Genomic DNA, 16,666 nt, shown 5'->3' on the forward strand with positions numbered 1-16,666 from the left:
GCACTATTCTCTGCAAGGACAAGAGAACAATGGAAGTTCCACCTCCAAGTCCTAGGATGAGAAAAAGAGACTACAGCTTCTTTCTCAAATTTCTGCAAAGCAGGAAGCCAATGCAAGGTAGAAAGCCTATGGCTGCCATACTATTCTATCTTCTGAGGATTAAAGTGAAAAAGAAGGGCTTTGCTGCATCAAGAAGACAAGTCCTCCTGAAATTGGCGTTATCATCAGATGGGAGCTGCTGTGCAGAAATTAATCCTGTTTCCCAGAAAAGGGTAATTCACACAGTTGAAGTTTATGCCCTGAGGCAAAAGATGAATATATATTTATTTCATATAATTGGTATGGTAATGTTACCCATTGAAATATCTAGGTCTCTACTTCTAGCTAAACCTCATAGAGCTATAATAAACTAGCAAGTACAAAAAGTGGTGATTAGCAAATTGGATTTATGTTTCTAAGGACATGATGTGCTGTAAGTCAGTTGTCTCACATTCTAGAGCAGTATGTGAAGTGTGTACTGGATTATTAAAATGATGTTTACAAAATCACTTTGTTTTCAACATGACAAATCCATCTCCAATTACTTGGAAAAAATAGGGTGAGTGTTTATAATATGCTCTGCTGATTTATTTATTTTTTATTTTTTATAAAAGAAAAACCTACTGCCCAGTCATTCCTAGGAATAATTATTATGGCCTCATCTACAATGTGACATCCAGAATGTCCATCAGAGTACAGTGCAATGCTGTGCGCTACTAGGAAGTGATGCTTGATTTTACAGCTCAGGCATTCATATTAAATTGCATTGATTTCTTCTTTGACTCCTGCATTAATATTACCTTGAGTGGTTTTATTATAGTCACCCAGGAAAGTTTAAATTTAAAATTAATGACCAAGGGTTAAGCTTTAGTCCCTGTCATATTAGGAATTACACTGAAAAACTTCTGACAGCCACCCTGTGTTTGCAGAAATCTTTCTGATGACACCTTGTCAAAATCCTTAATTTATTCTTGCTAGTTTTACATTAAGTTGCTGTCTGCAGGAAATAAGTTTGATCACAGCAGGAGCCCAAACCAAGGTTTATTTCAGAAATCCTGAGCAAACACTCAGAGGTGTTACAATTATAGAAATAGGTGCCCTTCTGCCTCTGCCCTATGTCTTCGGTGGGTGGATACATCGCTGCAAGTGGAGGGCTAGAGGCAAGTTTCAGGCCCTGATGCTAGAAGGGGTTGGTTAGAAAAGCTGAACTACAAGACAGTCTGCAGGAATTTGCAAAGCCTATTGCAGCCAGAGCCACTTCAAAGTGCCACGGTCTGACCTGGCAACAATAGCATGTGACTGACAGCCAAAGCAGACAGCCTGCAGAGATCGTGTGTTGCCCAAGTAAGTTCAGGTTGCCCTGTGGCAGTAAGGACATCAACAGCCTGAGCCATGGGCTGGGTGTTATCAGGGAGATCTCAGCATACTACTTAACCTGGGGTTGAAAAAGGGACTCAGACCCTTTAACATGAAGAGTCACCTCTACTTCTGTGGTAGAGCCCAATCATATTCTCCTTTCTTAGTTTAAACATCACATTTAATAGAAACAGTTTTTATAACAAATATGCACCTAGTTGGATAAATTAGGTAGTGGCATTTGGTTATTGTTCTGCTGCTGCTTAGATCTGTGGAGTTCCTCTGAATTATCAAGAATTCAAGATATGTTATCAAGAATTAGTAAAACAAATTCTTCATAGTTTTGGGCCTTGGTGGCCACTGTTTTTTGTGGCTCTTGAATTAATAAGGAATTCTCAGGCAAAATAGCCAACTTTGAATCTATTTATCCCAAGATTACAAACTTTTACAAATCCCAAGATTATGAACTTTTCATTTCCACAAGTGACAAACTGTATTTCATAGGCTATATTCTATAGGGTTCATACTCTTCATAGGCTAATGGGTTCTGACTTCTGTTTTCTTATTGCCATTTATATTACTCCCAGTCCATTGGTGAAAACTTGAAATATATACACCTCTAAATGTCTGCCAATATCAGGTACATAACAAAAAGAAACAAACAAGAACAGATTTAAACAGATGCCTATATATAATATTATCTAGTTGCAATCTCTTGGGGAAGTAAGAAAAATGATCTAGAATGAGTACAAGTTTTCTAGTTGACACAAACAAATCTATGCCTACTTTGCTTCAGGGGAAAATCTTTCCATGTGAGACCAGTGTAGCTTTTCTGCTGTGCTTTTGGCATTTGTAACATGCCAAGCCTGTATCTTCAGTGTTATTATTCATATAAAGTTTCTGTACTTTTTTTTTTTTTTTTTTTTTTTTTTTTTTTTAAGTCTCTCAATAACCTTCAAGATCTTTTTTCATTAATTTGTTCCAGCAGGCAATGTATCATGATCAAAGTAACATATCACCTCACACTAGAGCTTTGATTTGGGAAATGCCCAGCCAATCTGTGCTAATAGCCTAAATTATTTTCTGAAGGTTTTTAACCTGACCTGTTACTTTGCAAGTTGCAGTGCAAACTGGCATCTTTTCATGTGGCTGTTGCCAGTTAAGTATGAATTTCCCATCTCTGTTCTTTTTATTTTTTTTCTTCTCTCTCTCTTTTTTTGTTGTTGTTGTTGTTGTTGTTGTTGTTGTTTGTTTGTGAAGACAATATTGATGATGAGCTCAAAACTATCAGGATTTGTCTGTGCAATGGCTCAACTCCAAAGTATATTTTTGCCTATAATTTTCTCTTTGTTCCCAGGTTTTGTTTTGTCTAAACTCAGTCTTTAACCTAGCAGCACTCTCTCTCCCCCAGGATGTGCCAGGAATGTAAAGTTAGGTATTGGCTTTCTCCCAGGTACACATGTCACCCTATTTAACCTTTTTAATCTCAATACCATCAAAAATGTTATATACTCCAAAGAAACAGCTCATGGGCCAAAACAAATCCAAATAACGGTCTTCAGTAGTTCCCTAAAGGAACATTTAATATTCTGAACATGAATACTGATAGTAAAAAGTCACATGGTGATGCATCTATTTTAGATAGTTGTTTGGTATTGGCCATATGGCCCCAGTTTTCTTCTCTTGGTTATTGAAACGTTTTCTTTTCTATATCCTTATTCATTGCTTTGGGGTCTCTGTACCAGCAAAGCATTCTGTTTGTTTCCTCCTTTGCGTTAACCAAATGTGTCTTCTATGGTGGTTCCTCTCGTCAAGAAGGTTATTAACTTTTTTTGACCCTCAACTTCCAGGCAACAGAAACTCAATGCACAAATTGTAGTGTGGCTCTGCTATTCCAGCTTCAGTCCTCAGTCCATTAACAACAGAATTCTTCATTCCATGAAAGATGACCTCCCACTCCTCCTCCACTGTTCACAGCTGAACTCTGCACTGTGTGCTTGTTGCCTTACAGGGGTAAGCTGGCCTAAGTTTTACTTGTTTACTTTCTATTGTTGCCTTCTTTCAGTACCATCTTGTTTCTGGCTATATATCAGTTGTGTCTTTAAGCTGAAAACCTCTTACAAGTTTAATTTTTGTTAAATCAGTTACTCATTAAATTTTTGTAACAGATCCTCATTCATGATCCAAATTTCTACTCTGGAGCAACAGGAAAATGTTTCCCATATTAAGTCAACTTGTTAGTGTCAAAAATCATACAATGTCTAATGGTCTTCCAAAAAAAAATTGCTTGTATATTAAGGTTTGTCTCTTCCCACTGTATTCCAGACAGATTCAATTTAAAAAAAAAAAAAATAAAGCTCTGTTTTTCCATTCATTATAATTCTATTTACAGTCTATTTGCTTCAGACACGATATAATGTTTAGTATAAAATGCTTGATAGGTTTTCTTTTCCAAGCTACCAGGCTTAACTGCTTTTGCATAGTAATACTTGGGTTTGTCCAGCCATTCTCTACACTTGTGTTTGGGGCTATACAACATAAAGGTATTTCTCCCAACATTACACAGACTGATATATAAAAATAAACAATACTTTACCAGCATTATACAAATTTATTATTTACAAGTTGCTGTGCTGTGAGAAAGAGTTAGATGCAAGGTGTTCCTCTAACCAAAATAAAAGACAAGAGATTACTGTGCTGCAGAGTCCTCCTGCTACCTGAAGGTCTCAAAGGTTTCAAAATTAAATTAGAATTTAGAAATAATATTAGAAGAGATTTCACACTGTTCAAATATTTAATGATACCCTTTTCCTTTCATAGCTTGAATTCTTCATCTTCTCCGATGGTTGCTAAATGCCTTGCTGACCTCTGTCTTTGACCCTTCTCTTAAGTCTGTGTTCCTAATCCTGTGCTACAGTACCTTGATGATTAATTGGCTTGTCAAATCAATCACTATGTGTACTCATCTACCATTATTAATCAATTAATCACTTCAGCACATAAGATGTTAATACTATCCTATCACCTTCAGACAATTCTAGAACTGAAACGGAGAGTGGCCTTTACCTTGAATTCAAACCTGACCCTATTCATGCACGCCAACAGTAACATGAAACAGATTACTGATGAATTTGGTATTTTTGCAGAGATTGAAATCAGTCAACCAACAGCACATTACATTAAGACCTCTTAAAACAAAAAGGAGTTTTACATACTTCTCTGCCTGGACTGACCAATGACATCATCTCAAGAACTCATGGTGAGAAACAAAGGTCATAATGGTATTGTGGAAATGAGCAATGTCTATGAAAAATAGCCATTTCCTTTCCAACAATATCATTACATCAATGGGATACCCCTGAAAGTGGCTTGTGTGACCTTTTGGAGATGGACCCTCCTGACTCTCTACCTTCCAGTTCTGGGTGCAGTAGTATGCCTGCTTGAGGCTTCATTCTGTTTTTATTTTTCCTGAACTTTCTTCCTTGTTCTAGTCACTACTGCAGACTTGTTTTTGCCTTAATGTCTGATTTCAGCTCTGCATAAACTGTTGTCTCTTATACTCCATTCACACTCTCTATCTTCTCCCACTAAGGCCAGTCAACAATGAGGACATTACAAAGATTTATTGGCAGTCAGCTATTTCTTCTATTTTACCTTCAAACTAAATAAAACACTAATCTCTCCTCCTCTGAGTAATTAGGCATTATTCTTATGTTAAATATATTTGGAGATGAACAAGAGAAAGTTTTTTGATTATACTATGTCCACAGTAAATGTATTCACTTCGATGGCAACATTAGAGACTCATATTGTAGACAGCAGGAGAATTTTAAAATACAGATTTCATTCAAAATCAGAGGAAGGCACAGGAACTGCTTAATCTATCTTTTGAACTAAATATCTCATCTCATTTACACTAGTATAGACCTGAGGTAGAGGATTTGGGATGAGAGAATGGTTACTCCAGATTTAGATAGACTTAACTGGCAGCAGTTTAGGGCTCTTTGTCTTCTTTTGTGTATCTAACAAATTACACTTTTACTAGAAAGATGTCTACTGTATTTTTGGTTTATTTGCTGGAGGAGCAAGAGGCATATTGCTTTGATTCATTTTTACAACCCTTCCTAAGAAAGTTACATATTTCTATGGTTATATTTAGGCTGACATTACAATTCGCAAGAGAGTGTGTGAAGTTTCAGAAGAGAGATATTGAGAAAGATGTTACTGAAAAGCTGAGTCTTTTCCATTAAACAGCATGAACTTCAAAACTGGAAAAGAAAAAAAAAAAAAAAAAAAAGTAGTTCTACAGATTTTCAGTAACTTTTTCACCTTCTAGGAAAAAAAAAAAAAGGCTTCAGAGTTCCTGAGGTAGCCAGATTCCTTTATTAATAGTAAACATTACACTATGGAGTGTTGCAAAAATATCTATTGCTTGTTCCTGTTCGTTAGAGAGGAGCTGAGGGATAGATACATGTGCACACCAAATTGGGAATGGCTGGGGGACACTGGTTTGGATGAAACAGAAAGACTAAAACAAAGACTGTATTTTATGACTCCTAGTGAATAGAGTGTCTATACTTGACTCTGTCTTCGGTGAATGGAGAACCAGCGAGCACTTCTCTTGATGTACACTGACAAATCACAATAGCATTTAAAGTATGATCATACCCACACTGTAAACCAGGTGGTTTTGGATTCTTCAAGGTCTGGCTAGAAACTCTTAAGGTAGAAATATAAAATCACTACAAGTTCCCTTTCATTTAAAAGCTCAGACACACAGCTTCTGTATTACTTAAGGCTGTGATGAGCTATATTGCATTTGAAATTTAAGACTTGTCTATATATTTATTTATTTAAACCAAAAACTTTTGCCCTGCCCAGAGCACAAGCATTGCACTACAAATTAATAGGATCTTCAGGAGCAATTGTATTAGAAGGTAGAGAAAGAATAGAACTGACTGGCAATGCCTGGTATCAACACCAGTTCTTAGAAGACCACCTCTAGGAGTTCTTCTAATGACTTCTAGGGTCATGGTAGATGGTTTCATCTGCCCACAAAGCGTGTAACATGAATTTTAGGAATCCCTCAGATTTTGAGAGGCAACCTGACTGTATTCCCACAGGCATGCTAGAGAAACAGCAAATAACATTCTGTCAAATAGTAAACAATAACAATAAATACATAAATAGATAGATAGCAGCCAATTTAATACATAATGAATATAAAATTAAGGTTAGCTTTATTGTTTCAAGGGCAAAAATCTATTTTGAAGACTGATAGTAAAATCCTATTGGCTATGTTGGGAGGATGATGTTAGAGTTGTGCATATTTTTCTTTCCATAAAAAAGCCTCAGAACAATATTATTTAAGCTATAACATGAAACATGGCAAAGCTTTGAAATACTGGGTTGACTTCGGAAAAGTTTGATTCGACTTTTCTTTGCATTATATGTACACATTATAGCAAAGGTTTTGTTATACACAGTTTCATATATAGGACCTTTGCTTTTTTCAGTACCCAGAATTAGCACACTATAGCACAGAGTCAGTGATGTGCAAGCAACCACACTTCTGACATTTCTTCCATTTAAATTTATCAACTGAATCACAGTGCTTTTTATGTGCTTTATCTGTGTATCATATTAGCCAGATGAGAAATAGTTACTGAGATGCCCACTAGGGTGAGTATCTGCTGCATTCCAAGGTTTTCGGCCGTGTCCAAGGTTTTAATCCATGGCTGGGGGGCAGGAAACGGTATCCTGTCTCCTCTAGACCTTTCTGTTCTTCTTACAGTGCCAGTTATTTCTGAGGATTTCTATATCAAGGGCATATTTTATACATGCTGTGCACTGCATTCATTCTTTGCTAACAGCTGAGAGCCCACACATAACGAATTAGCTCAAAAGTAATTGTGAAAGCATTTATTGACCTGATTTTCCCAGTTACTAACAAAATAACCTTGTCTTACGTTTTACGTAAGACAATTGTCACCTGAAAAGTCAGCTAGGCTGACAGAACTTGCAACAGAACTTGTAAGACAATAGTAAAATGATATTTTAAAAATATGAGCATGTCAGGAATAAAATAAGAGTAGGATAAGGACAAAGTAAGAAATTTGTAAGAGCACACAAAATTGAAACCAAATCCTGTCCATTGGTGTTATATAGGACCAACAAAATAGGGTTTATGAGCCTTTAAAGACATCTTAGAGAGGACCCTTAGAACCTAAGGATAAGAGTTCTGGGAGAAAAAAAAAAAAACAAAACCAAAGACAAAAAAACTTTTTAGGAAAAGGTCCTTTCCTTTTTTTTTTTTTTTTTTTTTTTTTTTTTTTTTTTTTTATTGTAGACTTTTAATAGATTTTTCTAAGCTGTATTTATTAAAAAAATAAAAATAAAAATCACTATAAGCAGTGATTACCAGTGGTCTGGTTAATGCAATAATGCATTTATTATTGTTAATCCAACATGTTCAAAATAGTAAATGAGGCTACAGAAATCAGTATTATTGAAAATGGGGCAAGAAATGACCTCGCTATGTCCCATTACTACTTCACCTCTCATGGCAGAATCAATGAGAGCTTAAAGAGTCCTGGAAAGAAAGCTGCCCAGTTTTCTCTTAAAAACCTTTACTGATGGAGAATCCATAAACTCTCTAGACAAACTCTCTGAGTACTTAACTATGCTTATAGGAGAAGGTTTTCTTAATGTTTAACTTCAGCCTCCCCTGCTGCAATTTAATCCATAAAACTGGTTTAAAAATCACGAGATTTTAAAAGTAATATCCCTTGGGATCTTTATATTATTTGCCTTTTAGTGTTTGATCCTTTTGGATTAACCTTTCCAAATGTCTCTTAGCATCCATGAGAACTTGAAACTTATCTTCTGAAAACTGAAAGTTGAATTTGTTGTGAAATAATTTGACTCTCTATGCTGGGATTTCAAGAAAAAACACCAAAAATTGCAGACCTTAAAATAAAATTGCAAGAGCAAGAAATTTTCTGCAAGAAATGTATGATGGTTCGTATGCTAGATTCTGTTAGTCTCCATTAGACTTTGCTAAACATTTATATAAATGAATACATATTTAAGGCCTGTTTTAGGTTTCCCTTAGACTGGTTAAGATGAGAAAAAGCAGTTTTAGTCAGTGAAGAGTAAACTGATATAAAGTAAGAACGGATCTCATTTTTGAGAATGCAACATCGTTTTTCCTTGAAAAGAATCGCTGTTTAAGATGTTTTCTATGAACTCTTTCCCTACAAAAATGTGAGGCAAAAATAACCACACTGTGCATGTGTAAGTATTGTTAAACCAGATTGGCTGGAACAAGCAAATTTGGGGCTAGATTAAGTTTTGAAAGTATTTCTACTGTTAACTGATTTGTTTTCCTGAAACCTATTTTTTAGCATTAGTGGAAAGAGGAAATCTAACTCTGCTCTGTCTCTTGGAAGCTATACATCTCTAGAGTTTGTTCTCAGAGCAAATCACTGTACCTTTGATTGTTGTAGGTAAGGGAGAAAAAAATGTAAAAAAAAAAAAACAAATAAACCAAATTTCAGTAACACCTGAAATATGCAACTGTTAACCTGGTTAAAAGGATGCTTCTCCCAGTCACACGTTTGTTATACTGTCAGAGAAGTAAATTCTCTATGTAGTGCATTTCTCTGACTTTAACAATCCATCAGCTCATGAGTGCTGTGTGCAATATTGTCTTTGTCTGACATAAGATTGAAAATGAAGGGCTCTGGTTAGATTTTCCTATGCCAAAATTACTGTTTTGCGCATCTGCTCTTGGGTAGTAGACTTCAACCACTTATTTGAGATGTTCGAACACTGTTGCTATCATCCAGGCATTAGTTACTTGGGAATTGGATTACTGCAATACACGGTACATGGGCATATATCATAAACCAAATGAGGCAGTGCTAATGCAGGAGGTGCAGAGCTGAAACATGGTGTTTTTCAAGTATGATAGAAATTATTAGGTTTGACCCATAAAGACTCCTGTGGTTTTAAATCTGAGGAACAGGAGGATTTTTCAATAATGTCATGGCTGACATCAGCAAACATACTGAAGAACCTGGGTTTTAAAGGATTTTCTATCAATAAGTCCTTGGAGTGGCCTATCAGCTACCAATTTGTTGACCTTCAGGACAAACTGCAGCACCAATCCTTTTGCCACGAACTAGATGCCCCTAGGGCACAACAAATGGAGAAGGTGAAGGGAGGTAACAGACCAGCAAATGGAAGAAGCCATTTTCTGGTGCTGCCACTGACATACAATGTGACCCTGAAGAAGACTATTTTCTTCTTTGTGCTTCTCTTTCCCTCCTTGTTATTTGTATACACGACAAAGGCCAACTACTTTACCACTTACAACAGTTATTTTTGCTTTCTGAATGGCTAGCAAACAAATAAACCAATGACAGGGAATGTACTCAGGCATTCCTCAAAGAATTTCATTATTCATTCAACAAACCTTGGTGCTCTCTTGCCCCAATAACATTTCCTTGAAATATATGCTCTTCCAAGTATAAATCTGATACAATGAGAAGTAACTGGGATATAGACTGAGTTTAAAAGATTTTATATCCATGTTGGGCTACTCCTAAAACAACTGGTCTGATGCACTTGAACTGATACATCCTCCCAGTTTCTGACAGCCAGTAATCCAGACTTCTGCTAGAGTCTGTATCCATACTATTATATCTTCTTTTTTTTAACTCTCAATGCAGTTCTGTGAGGCTGTGTTAAAAATGTTCTTGTTTTTGGCTTCCATTATGAAAGGAAAAACATGGTATATGTTGCTTTATGTTGTGAGGAACAGAACTGCCTTTTAATATTTTACATTTCCTGCCTGATAATTTCACTCATTCTTCTCTACTTCATCCTGTATATGAACAATAAGTAATTGTTAACTTTTGACTTCTCCCTTCCATGATTTCATTATACTTCCTCTTCACTCTTTTTTTTGGTCTTGTCTCACCTCTTTCTTGTAGGAAACACTACCTTTCTCTGTATCTTCTTACATTCTAGCACAACTCAATTACTTAAAATGGATTTATACAGTAGCATAGTTTCTTCTCTGTGGGCGCATTATACAAAGAGAGCGAAGGCCTCATTTTGGATCAGGTCAATGCACATTACAGTAGCAAAAATCATTTTAAAAGCTAGTGTTTGTATTCCAAAAAGATAAAACTTTTGGACTGGGGTCAATTGGACTTTGATTTCATTTAGACTGGTTTTGGAAGAAGATGTATTGAGTTTTGTTCACATTAGTGCATACATTTCCAATATATGACAAAATTGCTTTGAGCTCTAGGTTTTTGCTTTAAAACTAGTGTTGGTGTAAATCCAGATAAATAAATGAAATAAGAAGTGCTGTTCTTTTCTTTTCTCAGTCCTCAGCATAGTGCTCTTCTTTGCAAATTACTAAAATACATTGATGTCAAGGTTAAATTATTCTGTGGAAGGGTATTTATTCTATGGAATCCAAATTCTTGGAGGTGTGCCACTGTGAAAAACACACAGAGGGGTATTTTGGAGGGAAGATAATGGTCTGAAATTCATGTTAAAGAATCATTCAGATGAAATATAACTGCACCGCAAATTTTTGCACACTTTTGATCCCCTTGAAGCTTGCCCATTACCACTTTATTCAGCAAACTTTCCTAGCTGTGGAGTCAGAGAGAAAAGCAGCGGTTCTCTTTGTGTTTCAAGGTCACCATGATTAAAGAAATCAATCTGAATAAAAGGCAAAACTGACCAAGACAAAAACTACCAGGTAATCCCACTATATGAAGATTCTAACCACATTAAAATACAGACACACAAGCACTCACACTCACACTCATGCATATAAATGTGACATCTATACAACAAAATTATGTGGAGAAGTGGACAGGATTACAAAAATGTGACAGTCTCATTTGTGCTCTAATAAATCAATGCCCTCATCTTTCATGAAAAGCATACACCTAAGCTGAAGGTCCAACACAGACAGTATGTAGAATGAACGTCTGTGTTCCTAAGCAGATGCCTGGCATAGGACTGTGCTTGAAAGCAGATTTGATTGCTGCTACCCTACCGTGTCTCTCCTCTCTACCCAGTATCTTCTTTGAGAAAAAGGGCATAAAGGCATAAAGGAATAAAGACACTGCCTGATGTTCTCACTGTGCGTTTGGCTCTTCCTTAGCTGTAATTCAGAATCACCAGCAAAACGTACATGTATAAAGCAAAACCAGATGCTCAAAGAGTAAGAGTCTGATTGATTTTCATGGAATGTTCTAAATGTTCCTTTTCTGCTTGAGCATGCCTTTTGACATGTACCGTGTAATAAGCAATGAAAAAACCTTACACATTGCAGGTCAGGTTAGGGGTTCATTGATAGTACTAACACAGAGGTCTGTCTATTCTGAATGTATTCATAGACCATGATGAATTAATTCCCTTTTTGCTGGAGGTGTCCACTTTAAATTAGACATTAATAGATTGCAGGACTGCCAATAAAGGATTACTTTGCTGGGATACTTCTCAAGCATTACATTCCATATTGTGTTAAAATAAAATAAACCTAGCTATTCTGGCAAGGAAATCAGTGGTCTGGGCCACTGGTGTTTCTTTAGTACAGAAAATTCAAATACTTGTAGTATACTTTTTTCCTGGACCATTCTTTTTCCCCACTTTTTTTTTTTTTTTTTTTTTTTTTTTTTTTTTTTACCCCCAAAAAAAGGAATGCAAACATCACCAGGACTTACACTTTATCACTCATAATGATATGACAGAGGCCAACTTCTGTGACATTAAACAAACAGAGAAACATTAGTCTGGAAAGGCCCCAACAGAGAAGCAAAACCCCTTCTCTGCTGGAGCTATTAAAAATAGTGAGGCAAATCCTGGTATAGGCCAACCTCCTTCTGTACAGGCACACTCCATTTGGTATGAAAAATAGCCCAATTATACTCTATTTCAGCATGCAGAAAAATGATCCAACCATGTAACCATAGATAATAAATCCAACATGTATAAATGGTCCCAGTGCAATTAGTTGCTAGACTGAGGCAATTTAGAAAAAAAAAAAAGAAAACTAACAGTTAGTTCTGGCACTCACTGAGGAGGGATCTAAGACACTGGTGTAGCATGACTATATCCTACTTCAAACCCCATTACCAAGAGAAGCAAAAGAAAAATAATTGGATTTCTTGCTAAACGTGTGGCACAAAGTGAAAAGCTCCTGTCTAGCATAAGTAGACAGGAGAGAAAGCCATAGTAGATTTGCTTGACATATCCTTCAGAGCTCAGAATCACAGCAGAGCAAATTGGACAAAGATGTGCTTCCTGAAGGGGACATTCTTTTTATTCCTAAGCTTCCAGCCATCCTCCTCACTTCTCTGAGGTAGCTGAGACCTCTAACTAGCAGAAAGCTAGGCTGGTAATCTAAAGTTATAAAGCAGCTCATCCTAAAGCACACATGGCAGTTGCATTCCTGTAACTAGAAGCTACCCTTTCAGTTCTTTGAGCCAGCCTTTCCGGATCTCAGCAATCATCCAGCTCCTTACAGTTGACTAGGAGCTGAAGTGTGAGCTGGCTTCTTTTTAAGGATAAAAATTTCCTAAACTGAATAGCAAAATAAAGGATGCCAGAGTTTTTATGATGTGAAAGAAAAAAGTTTTTTATGGCTTCTTTCTAGGTTTCTTACAATTTGTAAATCACTGATGTGAGGTATTCTTTTATCGTTTTGAAGATGCTTTCCTGCCTAAAGATTCATTTCTGAAAAGGAAAATAATATGAAGTCCAATCCTGAAAATGCTCCATAGTCATGTACCTTAAAAGACACATGCAGTGGTGCTTTAGGATTACCTCCACTTAACAGACAGGAAAGGAAAACCCTGAAGAAGTGATGGGTTCTGTACTGCACAGCAGTGCTTAATTAGATCCTGTTACATGGTTCCCAGTTTTGCTTCCAACCATGCTCTGACGGGGTTCATTGTAGACAGCACAGCAAACTGCAGAGATTGGAGTATTGTTAAAGGAGCCGGGGCATCAGGCTCTCTTAAAAATGGAGTTGGCATCTGGATTATAAAGGAAATATAACCAACTCACAGATTCTGAAAAGCACAGAAGAAGCAAGAAAACTCTCAGGGCTATTCTTATCTGACAACTCTTGATGCTGGGTGACAGGAGATGACCTAATATATGAATGGCTGCGGACCTTTTGCCACAGATCTGAGAAAGCCAGAAATAGAATGAAGCAGAAAAAAAGCCTATGTGCTGCATGATGATTAGGTAGGCAGAGGGAGTCTGATGCTTCTGTTTAAGTCTAGTGCTTCTGAAGGCACATGTTTAATGGTTCAGATCTGCTATGACCCCCTGGAGAAACATTGGCATTTCTGGGCAAATGCTCATAGCCATGCTTTTTATGGTCTGTCCCAGAGTAGTATTTTCAGTAGCACATCAAATGGTACTGAGAAGTTGGATTATCAGAATGTCTGAAAAGGTATAAACTTTACCTTCTATGTCAGTAGTGCAAACGATGGACAAGTACACGTGCAGAGAATTATAATGTCTTTGTACCAGATGTGCTGGGGTCCTCGAGTTAGCTGTAATTTTGCCCCTGAATATTTAGTAAGTTCTAATTCCCTTTTGATGGGAAGCAGACTACAAAAACAAAAAACAGACTACCAAACAGAATACAGTCTAGTCTATCTTATACACAGTCCACAGTCCACTGTATGTGTTATATGTAATGATTAGCTGTATTGCTGATGACCTCTCTCTGTAGTATTTTCTCTGAAGGCAGAAGAACGCGCAGTCTCCTTTTCTTTTAACTTTGTTTAAAATCAACATTAGATTTTCTCATGAACTGCAGTGAAAATGCCACTTGATTGTCCCATTGTGATGTAGTTTCCATGGACACAGTAGAAAAGAATGTTTTCTAAATTAGTAGGTGTCTTAGCTGATAAAATTTCAGTGTATAAACATTCTATATTCCTTGTTTCTCTTATTGGGAACCATATAGATTATCCTGATAAAACAGATCGGTGTACTTTATCTTAAAATATTATAGCACTTTCACAGATGATGTTCACTATGCTTGACTTCGTATCTGAACTTTCAGTATCCTAAAGGAAATTAGAGCTGGGTTTCTTTTCCTTGGGGGCAAGGGGAGGAAAAGGGAAGCTTATTCAGTAAAAGAAAACCCACAACAGTTAAGACAGTGCAGGCCATATGACAGGTGCAAACCCCACTGGGAGAGTTTCTGTCTATCAAAAAAAAAAAAAAAAAAATAGCATTCTCCATGCAGATCAGATCAGAATGCTTGCAGTAGTCCAGACAGTAGGTCTTTCACCTTTTACATTTCACATTTGGGGATCTAATTCAAAGCTATGAACAAAGTGTACTTAGTATAATTCTTGGCAGCTTGACATAAAAAGCTGAATTGACAGATTCATCCACCCCATACATGACAGCTCCTGTTTTGGTCGGTTCATAGAGACTGAAGTAGTCATCTTCAAAGACACCCAAGCCTCTGCAGATTGAACTACAGATACATTTTAGTAGCAGGAACTGGAACAGGCTTGAAGATTTTCAGTCCGGATTCAAGGGACTGACAGGCCATTTATGCATATGTTATTATATTTTCCCTAGCATAACAGCTGCAAATATTTGTATGTAGCAATGGCTTGATCATCCCGTTTATTGATGTTGGATGCTAGCTTCAAAATGATGTTACTTCCATGAAGTTGTTTTAGACAGATTCCACACAGTCTCTTCAATGTCCCTTTATGCCATATATTTTTGCTGTGCTGCTGCCTCGGCCCATATCTTATTAGTTACGTTACACATTCCATCATATCTATGTGGAGCTAACTACTTGACGAGGAAAACTGAACACATCACAAAATATGTTCATGTGTAAAATTCTTTAAGATAAGCTGGATTTACTACGACTTGTATAACCTGGTCATTTTTTTATTGCCTCCATTTACACAATGATCTCCTGAGTTACAGAGCTCACAGCTGAATTCTAGAAATCAATAGATAGTATTTTCCTGTTTTGCTGTTCTACACACTAAGAAATTTTGGTAATGAGAAACATTCTTAACATTTCCAGAATCCTTATTATTTCAAGCAGAATTATTAAAAAAATATAACTAGAGGAGCTATATTGCTGTACAGATCTCTGTTCTTTCAGTGCAGATTTTTTTTTCCCACCACTCTTTAGGAAGAAATTTGAAGCTCTTATCTCGCAAAATGAGCTTTCCTATTCCTCTGAACATGTATTTTTACTGGAAAAGAACTTTGTTCCATATGAGCTTTTTTTTTTTTTTTTTTTTTTTCAAAACAACAACAACTTATTTTCTGTCTGAATTTACAACAGAAATTCTACACTTTTACCATTGACTGACAGCTAGAATATTTAAGGAGAATAAAAAGCATAAATTGATACCATACCAGGCTGAACATCTTTAAAAATTAAATTTGATCTGTTTTTTAGTCATCTGTTGTGATTTTTGGGAGACATACTCTGATGGCACTTCCTTTCTCTCAGTGACACGGTTTGATTCAATTACTCTTATTCTAAAATTTTTTGATATGAACTGTGATCATTTGTTTGTGCTTTATTAATCTGGAAGTCTACAGATCAAAACTGCTGGGGTGTGAGATGAAGCCGACTTGGAAGAGATGAAAGCTCCATGACCAGCTGCCAGAAATGCCATAGAAGTGTTAGAGGCATAGAGTAGAGGCTATGAATATGCCCCATCTGATAATTTTCTCATCAGAGAGAAACTGCCATAGTCATGTTGATTCGTGTCTAACCACTTGTGTTCTCCTCATAATATTTTGTTCTCAGACTGACTGACATGTTTAAGGTACAGACTAGGACTGCAGCCTCTTGAAAGCATTGTTATGGAGTTAAAGACAGAACTTCTTGCACATTGGTGATATAAAAATCTTCCGATATCCTCCTTATAATCCAGGCAACACTTTGGGGCCAAAGAATACTATTGTCAACTGGGCTGCAAAATTCATTTTTCTTCTCTGAGAAGCCAGTAATGTGTAGCATGACAATAATTATAGAATCACAGAATCATTAAGGTTGGAAAAGACCTCCATGATCATGTGGTTCAACTATTCCCCTACCACCATTTCCACTTACTAAACAATGTCCCTAAGTGCCACATCCAACCTTTCCTTAAACACCCCCAGGGATGGTAACTCCACCATCTCCCTGGGCAACACATTCCCATGCCTGATTACTCTTTCTGAG

The sequence above is a fragment of the Aythya ferina genome (genome assembly GCF_964211825.1).
Source record: "Aythya ferina genome assembly, chromosome: 5".
Taxonomy (NCBI): domain Eukaryota; kingdom Metazoa; phylum Chordata; class Aves; order Anseriformes; family Anatidae; genus Aythya; species Aythya ferina.